Genomic DNA, 20,521 nt, shown 5'->3' with positions numbered 1-20,521 from the left:
TAGCATATGAGGCTTCCCAAGCCCCATTCACAGGTGACCCTGAAGGACAGTGGTGAAGGAAAATCCCCCCATTGAGCAAAATTTGATCAATATATTTGGTTGTTCACCATGTCTGGAATGAGAAATGGCCAGAAGTAGAGATCTACCTTTATTCATGGGTGGTTGCTAATGGTTTGTCCAGTGCTCAGATATGGATTAGAAGATTTGTGACAAGTAAGGTCTATGGGTGTACTTCTCTGAATGGGAAGGTATCTGTGTCCTATGAATGCCCACTAAAGGTATCCACTTCAGAGAAGACTCTTAATCAGGTGAACAAAATGTCATACTGTGGGTTTCAATGAGTCTCTTTTCCTAGCCACCCCTGTGCTTGCCCAATGAATGATGCAAAAATGACCGTGTGGTAGGGATAGAGACTATGCATGGGTTCATCAAGACAGACTTCTCCTTACCAAGGCTAACCTGGCTGACACTACTTCTGAGTGCCTAACTAGCCAGCCGAGATCAAATTAGGTCCCTGATATGGCACCATTCTCCAAGGTCATAAGCAAACAACCTAGTGGTTGATTGATTGCCTTGGACCACTTCCATTATGGAGGGAGCAAAGATTCATCCTCACTGGAATAAACACATATTCTGGAAATGGATTTGCCTTCACTGACCATAATGTTTCTGCTTGCACTGCTATCTGTGAACTCAAAAAATGCCTTATATACCACCAGGACATTCCATGCAATGTTGTATCTGATCAGTGACCTCATTTCATAGCGAAGGAAGTGCAGCAATGGGACTGTGCCTATGGGATTAACTGGTCTTATTACATACACAATCATCTAGATACAACTAGTTTAACTGAAAGAAGAAATGACTTACGGAAGACTCAGTACTGGTCCCAATTAGGAGACAATGCTTGGGAATGATGGGATTCTGTTTTATAGGTTGTTTTGAACCATAGACCATTATATGGTGCTATCTCCCCCAAGCCAAAACACATTTGAGTCAAGAAATGGAAGTGGGACTGTCTCTTCTCATACTTTTACCAAATAATTCATTCTCAGAATTTTTCCTTCTTTACCTGGCAACGTTGACCACTGCTGGTTTGGAGATCTTAGTCCCCAGGGGGAGATGCTTCCATCAGGGGACACAACAATGGTTCCAGTAAGTTGGAAGATAAGACTATCACCTAGACTTCTAATGCAACTGAACCAAAAATCAGAAACAGGGAATAGTCTACTGGCTGGAGTGGTTGATCCTGTTTTCCAAGGGAAAATTGCTTTGTTTCTATACAGTGGAGGCAAGGAGAATGATCTACAACTCAGGGGATTCTCTGGGGTTCTTCTTAGTGCATCCATGTATGATATTAAGGATAATGGAAAACTTCAGTAACCAAAAATAAAAGATACAATGTTTGAGGTACTCCAAGTCTTTGGGTCACTCCACCATGTAAAGAATCCCAACCAACTGAGGTTCTAGTTAACAGTAGGGGAAATACAGAATGGGTAGTGAAAGAAGGATGCTAGAGAAATTAATTATATCCTTGTGAACAATTACAGAGACAAAGACTGTAATGTCTTTACATATTTCCTATTGGTTTGTTATATGTGTTTATTTGTATTTATTCCCCATTTTCTCCTTATCATTGATTTCTACTTTTATTATATATTCAAATTGTTAGAAATTAACCTTACAATTTAGTCTTTAGGTAACAGAATATTCGGTGGTACTATGACTGAATTTAAGGCTTGATTAATATAGCCAGTGATGCATGGAATAATGCATAATATTTTGTATGTCCTCATTCTGGAGGAAGGGCAAGATGAGAACTACACGTGGTTGTATCTTGCCAGGTAGAAACACAGTATTTTTTTCTTTTTTCTTTTTTTTTTGTAGAAGAGCATATATAGAAGCTGGATAGTCAGGCAGGTTCCCTTAGTGTATATGCCTCCTGCAACACATGAGCTTCCCCAGTGCCCATCTCCTGCAGCTCTCTCCCCTGTCCCTGCCATCCCCTCTCCCTCAGGTGGTTTTGTAGCAGAGTGCCCCCAGTGAGAAACGTCCCTGTGAACTGCTTTCCTTAGCACTAGAAGGAGAGATTTCCAGCCAATTATGTCTGCAAAACATCATGGCAAGTCCTCTGTCATCCAGAGAGCCACAGTCATGCCCTCTCCAACAGGTCTGAATCTCAGCCATGTAAAGAGGGGAGAAGGCTCTTCCCCGGGTGCGCCATCTCAGCCTTAAGCCTAGCGGCTGCTCCTTATCTGTGCTATTCCTATGATCTTTAGAGTTCTCTTTACTTCTTAATAGCCAGTCACTCAATATTCCAATCCCCTGTTATAGGGGATAATTCTTTATGTTATACTGTCTCTGTCCAAATTACTGTGTGATTTATCTCTTCATTGGACTCAGACTGATGCATTACACCACCTTCCTGGCTGTGTGGTTGATTTGGAAGTGGACATGTGCCCAAGCCCAGCCAAGGAGTGTCCTGCCCAAGGTTTTACTGGGGTAGAAACTGGGGAAAAGAGCAATTTCCTTTTCTGGTGGTGAAACTGGGAAGATGTGACTTAAGAGCTATAAACTGACATTCTCCTCTGCAAGGAAGAGAATAACGCTTACTACAGAGGACAAAACCGACATGGAGAGAGAAGCAGAGACAGAAGATGGAGAGAAAAAGAGAAGCCCATGTAAAACTGCTTGCATGGAAAGACCCAGTGGCATAATGATTAATTCATCTTAAATTTATCTGTAAGTTTAACAGCATCCCAATACATGGGCAGAACTACCTTTTATGGAATTATTCAGATTCTAAATTTCATCTGGAAAAGAAAATGCAAGAGCATATCATAGAAAATTTTGCAAAAGAAGAACATTACTACTGCCAGAAATAAAAACACACTAAAAAGCCATAAATAATGCACTGTTTTATGGCATTTGTCATATGTATCCTTGGCTCTGTTAGATTTTATCATTGAAAGATGATAAAAAAGATCCTTGGCTCTGTTAGATTTTATCATTGAATCTGTATCCATCTAGTTTGCTTATAGATGATTATGTAACTTTCTACACAGATGGTATATGAGTACATATCTTTGTTTCAATTCAGAAAATACACGCACAAACAAGCACATACACACACACAAAGTGGTCTCCATTTGTTCCCCTCTTCCTACCAGCCCACTGCCCTCCTCAGAAACAGCACTCTAATGTGACATCTAATTTATATGCTCCAGAAGTTTTCCACTGTTTTAGATTTCTGTTTGACACTTCATCCAGGATGTTGGTGCTGCTATGAATTTATTTTTCTGCTTGTATTTTCTCTGTCATTTTAATAGATGTTTGGAGGGGCACAGAGGTAAATATGGGTCTTTATATCACCTACTGGAAGCTATTTTGGTTGGTCATTTGATAAATAATTCACAAGATAAAGCTGCCAGAAATTTGTATGTCCTAAACAACATTATTTTGAAATATATTAAGTAAAAGTATTATTTAGAAATGAAATTCACCCTTTAGTGGTAGAAAAGTTACCCACTTTATTTTCATTCTGGAAACTGTATCATACTTAGCAACTCAGTTAAGTTTGGGGGTATAAGTTGTTACAAGAAGAGTGTCTGGAAGACTTGTGTTGTTCGAAAGAGGGGTTAAGGTGTGCTTAATTTTAAACCTTGAGTTGTTAAATATGATTACTAAAAGAATATTACTAATCCTAAAAGAATAAAATTACTATATAAGTAACCTGTCTAGCAGAAGGCAAAAATAGAAGAAGAAAATGAATATGTAAACAAATATAAAGAAAGTCAAGAAAGGAGAAAAAGAAGCACAGAAAAATAAAACAAATAGAAAGTACAAAGTAAGATAGAAACAAGTCCTAAATTTCCAGTAAGCATAGTTCATGTGAATGGATTGAACTCACCAGTAAAAAGACAGAAAATACAATAATACATGAAAAATAATTCAACCATGTTCTGTGTATAAACATATTGAGCTTACCAGAGAAGGACAAAAATTTTTTCATTGGATTTAAAATATAAACAGTTCTGATTGACTAAGATGGCAGTGTGAGATGTTTCCCACAGAATCTTTGAACAACTAGAAAAACTGGAAGAGCTATCTTCCTCAAAACACCAGAAAACAGTTAAAAAGTTACAGTAACTGGACAAGAATCAAATGAAGGAAACAAGATTTAAAAACAGAAGGCAAGTCTCATGGCACCCTTGTTGGTCCCTCCCAGGCACCCCACCCCACCATGCAGTTTGGAGCCAGCCTGTGCTCCCACTGTGGGGCCCTGGTTCTACTTTGGAAAGAACAGAGTCACCCCCTATGGGGTGACTCTGTACATACTGGGGTGTCTGTGTGTGGGTGCCCATCTGTGAGGTGGCAGCCTGCAAGACAGAACCAGGAAACTTGTCTTGTGCTCACCCTCCAAAAATGTATCTTGCAGGAAGAAGTAGCTTATAAGAAACAATTAAGTAAAAACGGCCTGGGGCAAAGCCTTACCTGCTTCAAGTCATACAACAGGGCTTCTGGGCGGGAATGAGAGTCTATTTCATAAGGAGTGGACAAGGCATTTGAATTCCTATATATGGAGGAATTCTTAAGCCCCCGTAGTGAGCATAAGACCAGGGCAAGACAGGCTCTGAGATGTCAGAGTGAATCCTGCTCTTCACTTTCTTGATAGAAGGGCTAAATTCTGAAGGAGAGCACCAGCCAAGGCAGAGCCAGTTCGCAATGACTGCGAAAAGTGATTTTGCATTGGTTTGTTTGTTTTATTACTCCTGGCATGCAAGGAAATCTCTGCTATATCACCTGCAGAGCTAGACACAAAAGGAAGAGAAAACTCTGGAACTAAATCGCAGAGTTAACAATTTAAAAATTTTAAAATGTACAATATGCAATGAAAGAATACAGGAAAAAGAAAGAGGAAATGATGGCCCATACAAAGGAACACATAAAAATCCAGATACCATCAACAAAGATGGCCAGACTTTGGACATACCAGAAAAAGACTCTAAAAAAAAAATCATCTTTGATATGCTTAAAGAGATAAAGAAAAACAAAGAGAAATAGCTAAAGGATATCAAGAAAACAATGAATGAACAATATAAGGATCCCAATAAAGAGATAAAAATTTTAAAAGGAACCAAACAGAAATATCAGAGTGTGAAGATCACAATAACCCTAGAGGGTTTCAAGGACAGATTGGAGTTGGCAGAAGAAAGAATCAGTGATCTTGAAGGCAAGACATTTGAAATGACTCAGGCTGAGGAGCAGAAAGGGAAAAAAGAATAAAAAAAGCAAACAGAGCATAAGCGATCTGTGGGATACCATCAGATGTATTAATGTACACGTTATGGGAGTTCCAGAAGGAGAAGAAAGAGAGAAAGGGGCAGAAGGACTATTCAAAGAAATAATGGCAGAAAACTTGCCAAATTTAATGAGAGACATGAATATGAATATTCAAGAAGTTCAATGAACACCAAACAAGATAAACCTGAAGAGAACCATGCCCAGACACATATTAGTCAAACTTTCAAATGCCAAGGACAAAGAGAAACTTCTGAAAGTACAGGAGAAAAACAAAAGGGAGTCCTAGTAATCCTAAGTGCTAATTTCTCATCAGAAATCTTGGAGGCAAGAAGGCAGTAGGGTAAAATATTTAAAGTGCTGAAAGGAAACCACTGCTGACCAATAATTTCATATCTTGTGAGACTGTCTTTCAAAACTGAGGGGGAAATTAAGACATTCCAAGATAAACAAAAGCTGAGGGATTTCATCACTAGATGGGCCCCACCTTCTGGTGATTCTTCAGAAAGTTAATAGTAGAATTACTGTATGACTTGGTGTGCCAGTTTGAAAGTACTATACACTCTAGAAAAGCTATGTTTTAATCCTAACCCAATCTTGTGGGAGCAACTGTTTCTTTTAATCCTGATTCAATACTGTAGGCTGGAAACTTTTGTTAGATTATATCCACAGAGATGTGACACCCCCAATTGTGGGTATAATCTTTTGATTAGATGGCGATGTGACCCTTCTAGGTGGGTCTTGATCAGATTTCTAGAATCTTTAAAAGCAGAAGCATTTTGGAGAGCTGAAACAATAAAAGTGATAGAAACCACAGAAGCCTCAGAGCCAACAGAAGCTTCACATCAGAACTGACAGACGTGGACACATGGAAAACAGACACAGATGTTTGGAGATGCTTGGAGGCCAGCAGACATTGCCATGAGATGTTAAGCAAGCCAGAACCTGGAAAGAGGCAAGGGAAGCCAAGAGATGAAAGCCAGCCCCAGAGAAGCAAAGTGAGGGACCCCGACAGGAATAGAGACTGAAAGCAGTAGAGCCCAGGAACAAGGGACCAACAGATACCAGCCATATGACTTCCCAGTTGACAGAGATGTTCCAGACACATTGGACTTTCTTCAGTGAAGGTAACCTCTTGTTGGTGCCTTCATTTGAACACTTTCACTTTCTTAGAACTGTAAATCTGTAACTTATTAAATTCCCCTTAATAAAAGCCATTCCAGTTCTGGTATATTGCATTCTGGTAGCTTGCAAACTAACATACCTGACAATCTCACTTAGAAGTGAGGCAGGAACTCAGATATTTGCCCTTGATGTAAGTAGCATTATTGATAATTCCTAAAAGGTGAAAGCAATCTGAGTGCCCACCAACCAATGAATGGATAAACAAAATGTGATAAATACATACAATGGAATATTATTTAGCCATGAAAAGAAATGAAGTTTGGATATATGCAACAACATGGACAAACACTGAAGACATCATGTTTAGTGAAATATGCCACACATAGTAGAAAATATTATATGATATCACTGATATGAAATAATTAGAATAAGCAAACTCACAGTCAGAATATAGCCTACCAGGGGATGGGGTGGGGCTAGGGAATAAGGAGTTAAGGCTTAAAATGCTCAAAGCTCCTATTTGAAATTATAGAAATGTTTTGATAATGGATTGTGGCAATGGTAATAAAACATTGTGAACATAATTAACAGCACTAAAATATATACTTGAATATGGTTAAATGGGAAATTTTGTATATGTACTACCACAATAAAAAAAAATTTTAATGTAAGACTATGCAACACAATCAGTGAGCCCTAAAGCAAACTATGGGCCATAGTTTGTAATACAATTATAGCAATATTCTTTCATAAATTGTAACAAAGTAACCACACTAATGCAAAGCATTAATAATATGGAAGAGTGGGTGTGGAAGTGTTCTAGTTTCCTAGCTGCTGGAATGCAATATACCAGAAACAGAATGGCTTTTAAAAAAAGGGAATTTAAAGAGTTGCTAGTTTACAGTTCTAAGGTTGAGAAAATGGCCCAATAAAACAAGTCTATAGAAATGTCCAATCAAAGGCATCCAGGGAAAGACACCTTGGTTCAAGAAGGCCAATGAAGTTCAGGATTTCTCTCTCATCTGGAAGGGCACATGGCAAACACAGTCAGAGTTTTTCTCTCATCTGGAAAGGCAGATGGTAAATACAATCAGGGTTCCTCTGTCATCTGGAAGGGCATATGGCAAACACGGTGTCATCTGCTAGCTTCTTCTCCTGCCTTCTTGTTTCATGAAGCTCCCCGGAAGGCGTTTTCCTTCTTCATCTCCAACGGTCACTGGCTGGTGGACTTTGCTTCTTGTGGCTATGTCGTTCTGCTCTGCTCTCTCTGAATCTGTCATTCTCCAGAATGTTTCCTCTTTTATAGGACCTCAGAAACTTACCAAGACCCACCCAAATGGGCAGAGATATGTTGTCACCTCATCCAGCTTAACAACCACACTTGATTAAATCACACCTCCAAGGAGATGATCTAATTATAGTTTCAAACATACAGTATTGAATAGGGATTATTCTACCTTTACGAAATGGGATTTTGATTAAAACATGGCTTTTCTAGGGGACATATATCCTTTCAAACCAGTGCAGGGAGGTATAGGGGAACTCTTTAATTCAGTTTGCTAAGGTTGCCGGAATGCAATGTACTAGGAATGGATTGGCTTTTTTTTTTTTCATTAAAAAAAATTAACAAAACATTTAGAAATCATTCCATTCTACATGTACAATCGGTAATTCTTAATATCATCACATATTTGCATATTCATCATTTCTTAGTACATTTGCATCGATTTAGAAAAAGAAATAAAAAGACAACAGAATAAGAATTAAAACGATAATGGATAGAAAAAAAAACCTATACCTCACATGCAGCTTCATTCAATGTTTTAACATAATTGCATTACAATTAGGTAGTATTGTGCTGTCCATTTCTGAGTTTTTATATCCAGTCCTGTTGCACAGTCTGTATCCCTTCAGCTCCAATTACCCCTTCTCTTATTTTTTTTTTAATTAACAGAAAAAAAGAAATTAACCCAACATTTAGAAATCATACCATTCTACATATGCAATCAGTAATTCTTAACATCATCACATAGATGCATGATCATCGTTTCTTAGTACATTTGCATCGGTTTAGAAGAACTAGCAACACAACCGAAAAAGATATAGAATGTTAATATAGAGAAAAAAATAAAAGTAATAGTAGTAAAAACAAAACAAAACAAAACAAAACTGGATTGGCTTTTATAAAGGGAATTTATTAAGGTACAAGTTACAATTCTAAGTCCATGAAAATGTCCAAATTAAGGCATCATCAAGAGGCTATCTTCTCGGAGAAAAGGCAGCGTCCGTCTTCCTCTGTCACATGGGAAGACGTCTGCTGACCCTCCTGGATTGGTTTCAAAATGGCTCTCTCAGATCCCATGGGTCCTTGTGGCTTCTACTGGGGAGCTTTCCTTCTGCATCTCTAAGACATCTGTGTCTGGTTTCATCTCTTTGCTCTTTATTTCAGCTCTAGCTCTTTCTCTCTCCATGAACTCTTAAGGACCACAGTAAACTAACTGAAGCATCTTGAATGGGTGGGGTCTCCATATAATCAAAAGGTCCCATCTCCATGGAAACAAGCTAACAAAAGGTCTGACCCAAACAAAGCTCTGCTCCCACAAGATTGGATTGGGATTGAAAGAACATGGCTTTTCTGGGGTACATAACAGTTTCAAACCAGCACACTCTGTGTTTTCAGCATGATTTTTCCATGTATCTACAATTTTTATAATAAAAAATAAACAAGCAAAAAACCGTATATTGTCTGCAAAAGTTTATTATCTATTTTTAATGAATGCAAAGGTTGAATGCTAAAAAATGAAAATGATTCCAGGTGCATACTAACTATAAAAGTTGGTAGCTAATTAATATCAGAAAAAAATGAAATATAAAGTTATAGGTTTATGATGAGAAATTGATGAATAAATCAGAGTGAGTATATATATACTTGAATGTGGTTAAACTTCTCTGAACTATTGATAGATAAAGCAGACAAAAATTAATAGATATATAGGGGATTTAATTAGCACAATTGCAAACTTGTTAAGAATAAAGCCTAAGAATTCATTAGCTAAACATACAACTTAACAAGTTAGAAAAAGAAAAACTGAAGAAATGCTAAGAAAGTTTAAAAAATACGAAGATAAAGACAGAAACTAGGGAAATAGAAAACAGAGAAAATAGAGAGGATTCTATTGATTTTTTTTTTAAAGTAATAAAACCGACAATACTCAGGTGAGTCTGACCAAGAAAAGCAAGAGATAAAACCAGGATAAACCCAATCAGTAATGAAAAAGTAAGTCCTGATATAGCAACGATTAGAAAGGATATTGCCATGGATAACTTTATACTAATACATTTGAGCATTCTGAGAAATGGATAGTTTCTTAGGAAAAAAATAACTTAGCTAAAGCAACTCAGGAAGGAAAAAAAATGGACTTCTGGATTCTAGAAATTGGCCAAACTTCCTGCTAAAAATAACTAAAAATGCTGGGGGGAAAAAATCTATAAGCCTTTCATAAGAGCATGAACTGAAAAGAGAATAGGAAACTGAGACCAAAATTAAGAACAAGAAGAACCAAGAGACATAAATAAGCATTAAAAGGTGCCTTTGTTCTTTGGGTATCTGCTAAACTGAGAGTTTGAACTTTTATTGTGATGTTCTCACTAGGTGAAGGGGACAACAAATGCCCAGGGGTTGTATAAGGTGGAAAGTTGAGTAGGAGGTCCTACTGGCACTAAGGTGGGATATGAAAGGCCTATATCCTGAGGGTAGGAATATACCTACAGTTAACTTGCCTTCTTACAGCTATTTTCATCACCTCTGTGGTTCAGGGAATTTCAGGCTTTTAATTTATATTTAGGTGTTCCTCCCACACCAATAGTACCCCTGGATGCCTAGCAGAAACAAACAGACCCTTTCTCTAGGAAAGTAGATGCTTATTAGCCTTCAAATTATTCTTATAAATAAATTTTCGAGTACAATTCTTAGCACATGCATATCCAGACTTAAAATGAGCACACTGAAAAGCACCATGCATCTTTGGTGAGACCTGGCTGTGTAAGTCCATGGGAACCAGCTTCAGAAACCCTTTGCATGAAGATAGTGCCAAAGCGAAGAAGGAAGCTCCTGCCCCTCCCCAAACCAAAACCAAAGCAAAAGCTTTGAAAGCCAGGAAGGTAGTACTGAAAGACACCCACAGCCACAAAAAGAAGATCCACACTTCACCCAAATTCTGCCAGCCCAAGACGCTGCATCTCAGAAGACAACCCAAATATCCTTGGAAGAATGCCTCCAGGAGAAACAGGCTTGACCACCATGCCATCATCAAGTTCCCTTTGACCACTGAGTCAGCCTGAAGAAGACTGAAGACAACAAAACACTTGTGTTCATTGTGGATGTCAAGGCCAATAAGCACCAGAGCAAACAGGCTGTGAAGACGCTCTATGACATTGATGTGGTCAAGGTCAACACTCTGATCAGGTCTGATGGAGCGAAGAAGGCATATGTTCCACTGGCTCCTGACTATGATGCTTTGGATGTTACCAACAAAATTGGGATCATCTAAACTGAGTTCAGCTGGCAAATTCTAAATATAAGTTTTTTGACTATAAAAAATAAAATAAAGTAACATGAGCACATAAGAAAAGATGATTATATGAGCAAAACCAGCAGTTTTAATAGACAACAGAAACAAAACCACAAATACTTAATATTTGGATTTAGCAGGTTACGAAACAGGTAATAAAACAACTATGTTTCTTATTTAAAAAATAAAAGATTAATTGGAATTATCTGCAGGAAAAAATTATATAGCAGATTCAAAAAATGACAAAGTGGATGACTAACTATATGCTAACAAACTGGACAACTTAGATGAAATGGACAAATTTCTGGAAACATGAACTAATGATGCTGACTCAAGAAGAAATAGAAGATCCTAACAAACCAATTACAAGCAAAGAGATTCAATCAATCATCAAAAATTTTCCTGCAAAGAAAAGTCCAGGGTCAGACGGCTTTACAAGGGAATTTTAACAAACATTTCAAAAAAGCTAATACCTATTCTGCTCAAACTCCTCCAAAAAACTGAAGAAATAGCAACACTACTGAACTCATTTTATGAAACTAACATCCCTTTAATTTCAAAACCAGACAATGATGTTACAATCAAGGAAAAGTAAAGACCAGTCTCCTTAAATGAATATGAATGCAAAAATTCTTAACAAAATTTTAGCAAATTGAATCCAACAATATGTTAAAAGAATTGAACATCACAACCAAGTGGGATTTGTACCAGGAATGCAAGGGTGGTTCAACCCAAGAGAGTTAATGTTATACATCACATTAACAAATCAAAAGGGAAAAAAATCACATGATCATATCAATTGATGCTGAAAAAGCATTTGACAAAAGTCAGCACCCTTTTCTGTAAAAACTCTTCAAAAGGTAGGAATCAAAGGAAACTTCCTTAATATCATAAAAGGTATATATGAAAAACTCACAGCCAGCATTATTCTCAACAGTGAGAGATTGAAAGCATTCCTTCTAAGATTGGGCACAAAACAAGGGTGCCCATTGTCACTACTATTATTCAATATTGTACTAGATGTTCTAGCTAGAGTGATATGGCAGAAGAAAGTAATAAAAGGCATCCAAATAGGAAGGAAGTAAAACTTTCATTATTTTCAAATGTCATGATCCTATATGTGGAAAATCCTGAGAAATCTATGATAAAGCTACTTGAGCTGATAAACAAATTCAGCACAGTGATGGGATACAAGATTAATATACAAAAATCTGTAATGTTTCTATGTATAAGTAATGGCATTGATGAGGAGACCATTGAGAAAAAAAAACATTTAAAATAGCCATTAAAATAATCAAGTATTTAGGAATAAACTTCACCAGGGATGTAAAGGACTTGTATATAGAAAACAATAAACCATTGCTGAGGGAAATAGAGGAAAATCTTAATAGATAGAAAGATATTCCATACTCATGGATAGGAAGGTTAAATGTTGTTAAGCTGTTAATTCTACCCAAACTGATCTACAGATTCAATGCAATATCAATGAATTCCAACGACATATTTTGAAAATTTGGAAAAGCAAGTTATCAAATTTGTTTGGAAGCGAAAGAAACATTGAATAGCTAAAGACGTCTTAAAAAGGAAGAGTGAAGAGGATTATTAACACTTTCCAACTTTAAAGCTTACTATAGAGCCACGGTGGTCAAAATAGCATGGTACTGGCACAAAGATAGAAGTATTGATCAGTGGAACTGAATTAAGAGCACAGAGATTGATCATAAAATCTATGGTCAATTAATCTTTGACAAGGCCTCCAAATCTCTTGAATTTGGACAGAATAATGTTTTCAATAAATGGGCATGAGAACTGGATACTGATAACCAACAGTGGGGTTCAATCTTTTGTTAAAACCATCAACTGAGTTCTTAATTTCAGATATTGTATTGTTTGGGTCCATTTGATTTTTTTTTCAAAAGATACTGATTAACACAAAGAGGGCCCTTATCTTAAACCCTATACAAAAATGAACTCAAAATGGATCAAAGACCTAAATATGAGTCAGTATGATAAAACTCCTAGAGGAAAACATCTTCAAAATCTAGTGATAGGAGGTAGCTTCTTGAACTTTACACCCAAAGCACAAGCCAGAAAAGAAAAAATAGATCAATAGTATAATCAAAAGCTTCTGTGTCTCAAAGGAATTTGTCAAAAAGGTGAAGAGGCAGCTAACTCAATGGAAGAAAATATTTGGTAACACATATCAGATAAACATTTGGTATCATGTGTATATAAAGAAATTACACAACTTAAAAACAAAAAACAAATAACCTAATTATAAAATGGATCAGAGATATGAATAAACATTTTTCCAAAGAGCAAATACAAATTGCTAAAAAGCATATGAATAGATGCTCATCTTCATTAGCTGTAAGGGAAATGTAAATCAAAGCTACAATGAGATATCTCACATCTATAAGAATGGCTGCTATTAAACAAAGAGGAAACTATAAATGTTAGAGAAGATGTGGAGAAATTGGAACAGTTATTTACTGTTGGTGGGAATATATAGTGGTACAGCCACCGCGGAAGACAGTTTGGCAGTTCCTCAGAAAACTAAATATTAAGTTGCCCTATGACCCAGCAATAGTACTACTTGTTATATACCCAGAAGAGCTGAAAGCAATTACACGAATAGACATTTGTACACCAATGTTCATAGTGGCGCTAGTCATAGTTTTCAAAAGATGGAAATAACCCAAGTGCCCCTCAACTGATGAGTGGATAAACAAAATGTGGTGTGTATACACATGCTAGAATATTATGCAGCAGTAAGATGAAATGATGTCCTGAAGCATGTGACAACATGGATGAACCCAGAGGATATAATGCTGAATGAAATAAGCCAGACACAAAAGGTTAGATATAGCATGATTTCCCTATTATGACTCTTGTAAAGAGAGCAAACTCCAAATCATATGGCCCAGGAAGAAAATCTGTATTCATATATAGCACTGAACTAGATGTTGCATCTCTGCAGCTAGAGAAAGCAAATGACTTCACAAGCAACAACTTCCATATGTTTCACGCTTTTAACATTGACTATTCATAATAAGGATTTTTAAAAAAAAGACATAGCTCACGGTAAACAAAAAAAAAAAAGAAAAAGAAAAAGAAAAAAAAAAAGAAATACAAAGAGATTCAGTGTAGCCTTTATCATTTTTCCCAATAGCAACATTTTGCAAAACACAATCAAGATATTGACATTGATACAATCCATTGAATTAAAAAAAGAATGTCCTATTTTTCATGGAGAAGGGTGAGTGAAATCTGATCTTTTTTTTTTTTTACTTTTTATTTTGAAAAAAAAAAAGAATCAAATGGACCCAAATAATACAGTATCTGAAATTAAGAACTCAGTTGATGGTTTTAACAGAAGATTGAACCCCACTTGAAAACAAATTAATCAACTAGAAGATAGGTCAGAAAAGTAATGTAAAAAATGAAACAGAAAGATAAAAATATAGAATAGAAGGTAAGAAAAATAGAAGAATAGGGAAGGAAGGATTAACACACATTTAATCATAATTCAGGAAAGAGAGGATAGAGAAAATGGGACAGAATATCTGGAGAGATAATGCCTGAAAATTTTCCAGGACAGGTGAAAGATATGAATGCACAGACTGAAAAAGCCTAATGAATTTCAAGGAGGATGGATAAAAAGAAACCCATATCTTAAAACTTCCTAGTGAAGTAGCAGAAAAAGAAATCCAAAAAAGAAAATCTCAAATGCGTAATAAGCAAAGAAGGAAGGCTTAAATTAGCATTCAACAAAACATTAAGACCAGCAAAAGAAGCTTACATAATTTAAAGAGAAATTAATTAAATGAAAAGCAATCATACAAGAGAAGAAATAGAGCCAAAAAAATGGTTCTATGAAATGACGAATGAATTTACAAATATCTGTTTAATTGAAATGGAGTAAAAGATAGAAAATGTACAAATAATTACTATCAGGAATATAAAAAAGGGGGTATCATTACAGATTCTGGGAGAAACTCAATATATAAAGTAAGTACTTTTTTCCCAAATTGACTTACAGATTGAGTACAATTCCAGCTGAGATCCCTACAAAGTTTTTAGAGGAATTTGACACACACTCTTGAAGCAGAACAAGATTGGAGGAAAGTGTGATACTTTTCTTTCCAGTTAATAAGAATCATTACAAAGCTGAATGGTTAAATGATGAGTTTTTGGTACAGGATTAGTTAAATTGACCAGTAAAAACAGAATAAAGAGTCAAAAAATATACTCACTCAAATAGGGGAACTTGATATATGTGTCAGAGGTTACATTACGATGGGGAAAGGATTGATATTACCAAATGATGTTTGGTATTAGTAAGATTGGTCATCTGTAAGGAAAATAAAATAGGACACTTTATACCATACAGAAAAATCACTTCCAAGTTGATTAAAGCCTTAAGTGTGAAAAGCAAAATTTTAAGACTTTTAAAGTAAGAGAATAATGGAATAATAACTTTATAATCTCAGGACAGGGAAGTTTCTCTCTTTTTTTTTTTTCACATGGGCAGGCACCGGGAATCGAACCCGGGTCCTCGGGCTTGGCAGGCAAGCATTCTTACCTGCTGAGCCACCGTGGCCCGGGAAGTTTCTCTTAAACAAGATATAAAAAGGCACTAATCATAAAATAGTTTAATTTTACATTAAAGTTAATAATCCCAGCCCATGAAAAACACCTTAATGAAATAGAAAAACAAACTACAAATGAGAAGGATTTATTTGCAACATACAGAAATGCCAAAGTTATTGTAGTATCCAGTTTAAATGAAAAATTTCTATAAATCAATTTTTCCCAGTAGAAAAATGGGAAAACATACGAAGAAGCATTTCACAGTAGAGGTAACATGCTAGTATGAACAAATGCATGAATAAAACATAAGGAAAAAGGTCAGTCTTAGTGGTCATCAGGATAGCTCTGGACACCCAGGGCACACGTATAGGGGCACTCAAAGCCCTATCATCACAATAGGAAAAACTTATAAACAACTGAAATGTCTCTTGAAAGGAGAATGGATAAATTGTGGGTGTGCTTATACGAAGGAATATTGTATAGCAGAAAAGTAAATAAACTAAAGCCATAAGCAATCACATGGGTTCATTCTAGCAATGTAATATTGAGTGTCATGAGCAAGTTGCAAACACTGCATAGAGTTTGATACCAGCTCAAAGACAAACAAAACTAAGCTCACGTAAAGCTTAGTACAGCAAGGATAAAAAAATAAATAAAAACGACTTTTAAAAAAGTAAAGGTATTTTAAACGCAAAATTTAGGAAACCGTTTTTTCTTTTAATTTAATTTATGTTGCATTATGAAACCAAAATGACATATAAACGTAAACATCCTTAACAAAGAAACATTCCATGTGCGGTGTACAATCAATATACTACTATGCAATATTATCGCATAGTAGCATATTCATCACCACGATCGATTTTTATAACATATGCATCACTCCAGAAAAAGAAATAAAAAAAAAAATAAAAACTCACATATATCATACCCCTTATCCCTCCCTCTCACTGACCACTAGTATTTCCATCTACTCAATAGATTTTAACCTTTGTTCCCCCTATTTTTTCCCTATACTCCCTTACCACACCCTTTCATTGCGCACTAGTATTTCAATCTACTCAATTTATTTTAACCTTTTGTTCCCCCTATTATTTGTTTATTTTTAGTCCATATTTTTTACTCATCTTTCAATATCGTGGATAAAAGGAGCATCAGATACAAGGTTTTCACAATCACATAGTCACATTGCAAAAGCTATATCATTATAAATTCATCTCCAAGAAACATGGCTACTGGAACACAGCTCTACATTTCAGGCACTTCCCTCTAGCCTCTCTAATTAACCTTTAACTAAAAAGGGGATATCTATAAAATGCGTAAGAATAACCTCCAGGATAATATCTCGACTCTGAGGAAACTGTTTTTTACTTCTGTTGTGAGGCAAGGGGATGGGATGAGAAGTCAGATTTTTTTTTTTTATCATTTGTGATGTCTCCCACGTTTGTATTATTTGTCATGCTTTCAATAGCAGCATATTCATTAAAGTCAAGATAAGTCAAGGAACTTCCTATCACCATCATTTTTTGTGTGTGTTCATTCTAGAAGTTCTAGCCAGCATAAGGAGAAAAAAAAAGGAAATATTAGTAATAACCACAGAGTAAAATGATTTTTATTTGCATATGATGGTATTGTCTGGAAAATCCAATACAACCAAATTAAAACAAAACTAATGAAACTTCAATAAGGTGACCAATCACAGGTAAAATAGGTGCCATATATTGGGTATTGCTGTGTGTCAGAAGCTCTGCTGGACACTTCGCATTTGTTGTTTCAATGAATTCTCAAAAACAACCCTATAATGTATGTTAGTATCCCTAAGAAGATGAGGAAAAGTTGAATAACTTGCTCCAGTGGCAGAAAAATGTGAACATCTCTGTCTGATTCCAAAGTTTGCATCCTTAAATATTTTGGTATATTGTCTCCAAATAAATATTCAAACTGAGAGATTTTCTCAATAGCAAAAATAACCATTGATCAGGAAGTTTGTCCAAGGAAAAATACTTCAAATGGAAAACATTATCAAAGCAGGGGAAGTATGTGTCATAACTAAAGTAAATACACTTCAAATGGTCCAAATATATATGCGGGGTGATCAAGATTTTCCTCTCCTGAACAATGCTGCTAAAGACATTACAAATTCTTCTTCTATGACCCTCTTTTTTCTAGATACTTTCCAGAATGTTACCCTTCTGTTAACTTATCTTTTTTTTAGACAGACTACAATATTATTGATAGGTATTGCTTTCCCCCACTGAAACTATGCCTTGATTAGTTTGCTGTATTTACATTTCTCCTCTAAGCAGCTGTTAAAGTGAATTCCATTAACAATTGGATCTCTCTAGTTTTCCTCTGAGATGGCAGTTTGATAGGTAAGGAGATCTTAGCACATTTTCTAGGGTATGGATAAAAAATGCTTAACCAGTGTTTTCTAGATCATTTATAACTGCTCACAATCTTCCTCAATTCCTTTTGTCCTGGAAACCCACCAACTTTCAAGTAGGTTGGATTAGCTTCTTGTTTTTGTATGTTCCACTTGGAAAGTGCTGGGAACATCCCACCTCTCAGCCTCCCTCACTTCTTTACTACTCTCGGGAGTGTGTTTTTTTCACCAGCTGCTGAGGACTTTGTCTACCATCATCCTCTCAGTTCTAAGCCTAATTTTAACAGGTTCAGGTTCCGAGTTGCATCAGTTTTGGAACTGTAAATTGTAACTGTAAGGGATTTGGGGGATTATCTAATCCAGTTTTGTAAATGAGGAAACACAGTTCCACCCTATTTTTCCTACTAGTTTCTTTCAAACCTCATTCTACAAAACTTGATGTTATGAGTTGAACTGTTTCCCCCCAAAGACATGTAGAAGTTCTAACCCCCACGACCTCAGCATGTGACCTTATTTGGAAGTAAGATCATTTCAGACTGGATTAGTTAAATTAAAATGAGGTTATACGGAGTAGGGTGATCTCTACTCCAGCATGACTGGTATCCTCATAAGAAGGGGAGATGACGCTCTGGCAGAAATTGGGAGAACACATGTGAGGTCTGAGGCAGATGTTGAAGTGCCAAGCGACACCAAGGATTGCTGACGACTGCCAGAGCCAGGGAGAAGAAGGGACCAGATTCTTCCCTACAGAGTTCAGGCCGCATGGCCCTGCCAACACCTTGATTTCACACTTCTCACCTCTAGAATTGTGAGAAAATACCTTTCTCTAGTTGTAAGTCATCCGGTTTGTGGGACATTGTTACAGAAACCTTAGGGAACTAACACAGTTCTGCCACGGATGATGATACCTATTCAGGAACAATGAAGATCCCTGCTGTGAAATGACAGGAAAGGAAATGGGAGAGAACAAGGCTGCCACCGTGTGTTCTGTTGCATAAACGGTAAGTAGGGGAAATTAGACAAGATGAATTTCCATTCATTAGAACTGAAATTACCAGCCTTTTGTAACTGTTATTCTACATCAGGGTTCTCCAGGGAAACAGAACCAACAGGAGATATATAGTATATAAATGTTATGAGGTATGTTATAGCAATTAGCTCACACGGGGATCGGCAAATCCAAATTCCACAGGGCAGGCTACAGGTTGGGGATGCTAATGAAGGTTTTTAATGAGTTTCCCAGGAGAAGCTGGTTGGCTAAAGTACAAATGGAAATTCTTCTTTCTGACTACTGAAATCCTCAGTTCTCCCTTTAAGGCGTTTGAATGATTGGATGAGGAGTTTCCTCTCCTTGCTGATGGCATTCTTCTTTGTTGGTTGTAGATGTAATCAATGGTAGATGCAATTAACTTACTGATGATTTAAATCCATGAAATATCCTCACAGCAATAATCAAACCAGGGCTTACTTGATCAAACAACTGGGCAGCATCACCTAGCCAAGTTGACTCATGAACTTAATCATTGCGGTTACCATGACTCACTTAGTGAGATTTACAAGAAAATGGAATCCTCCCCAGGTTACAATAGTAACCTCCCTGGTGGAGTTGCTTCACCTAACCATGGAGCTGTCAAAAGTCTGTGACAGGTGTTTATGGATTGAGGCCCACAAAAGGCCCTTAGGCATGTATGCTTTATCTTAAAAATAGTCTTAGATATAAACAATTTAATTTTATAAAACTAAATTATGTAATTTATATTATTTATTAAACATATATGTAATCCGTGTTAGGATATTAGATTTCACAAGTTCCTTTTCTTCATTCCTACTTTGTTTCACAATCAGATAATTTTGGCTTGCTAGTCACGTGACATAAATGAGATAATTTAATCAAGTGGCATTTAACGACTGCTAAGTGAAGCAAGTAAAATTATTTTGCATATATTCAGTCAGCCTCGCTATTTTGCTTTCAGTGGTAAAGTATGTTCTGTTGTAATTTGAGTGTTGCAGAAATGTGCGCCGGGATCTATTTCTGGTTAAACACAAAATGGAAGCATGAGGGAGGCTCACAGCTTGAGTTACACAGAGGCGTGCACTGTGGGTGTAACCCTCCTAGCAAGTAGACCTGGAGTAAGAAGCAAAAATATTGTAAAATATGTAAAAAAATATTTCTACATCAGCTGCTATTCTGGTCCTAGACAAAGGCAAATTGATCATGCGGAGTAACCCCATGACCACCCTACCACCTGGAATTAAAGAGAATGGGCAGGGTCACCATATCAATAACTCTTTCCCTGCTAATCTAAAAGATTTGGAGATGGGCTGCCCCTCTGCAAAACAGCTTGACCTTCTTAAATGAACCTATCCTCTTAAAGGAGCAGTATCCTTTATTAATTGAAAGCAGCCGAAAACTAAGTTAGTCCCATTTGCTACTTTTAAAAATAAAAAATCTATAATATTTGTAGTAAAAACAAAAGCATAACAGAGGGGAAGCAAAGGGCAACCATATGGGCGCTGGCCTCACAGAGAGGTTCAGAACTGGAGCTCT

General features: G+C 36.5%; 1 pseudogene; it reads left to right on the top strand.

Annotated features, from left to right (window-relative positions):
- Positions 1 to 10,476: 10,476 nt before the first annotated feature.
- LOC143668985 (large ribosomal subunit protein uL23 pseudogene) lies at positions 10,477 to 10,976 on the top strand (annotated as a pseudogene).
- Positions 10,977 to 20,521: the final 9,545 nt, after the last annotated feature.

This window comes from Tamandua tetradactyla, chromosome 25 (assembly GCF_023851605.1).
Source record: "Tamandua tetradactyla isolate mTamTet1 chromosome 25, mTamTet1.pri, whole genome shotgun sequence".
NCBI lineage: Eukaryota > Metazoa > Chordata > Mammalia > Pilosa > Myrmecophagidae > Tamandua > Tamandua tetradactyla.
Note: the sequence above shows the minus strand (reverse complement) of the source record. Positions and strands in the feature narration are given on the sequence as shown.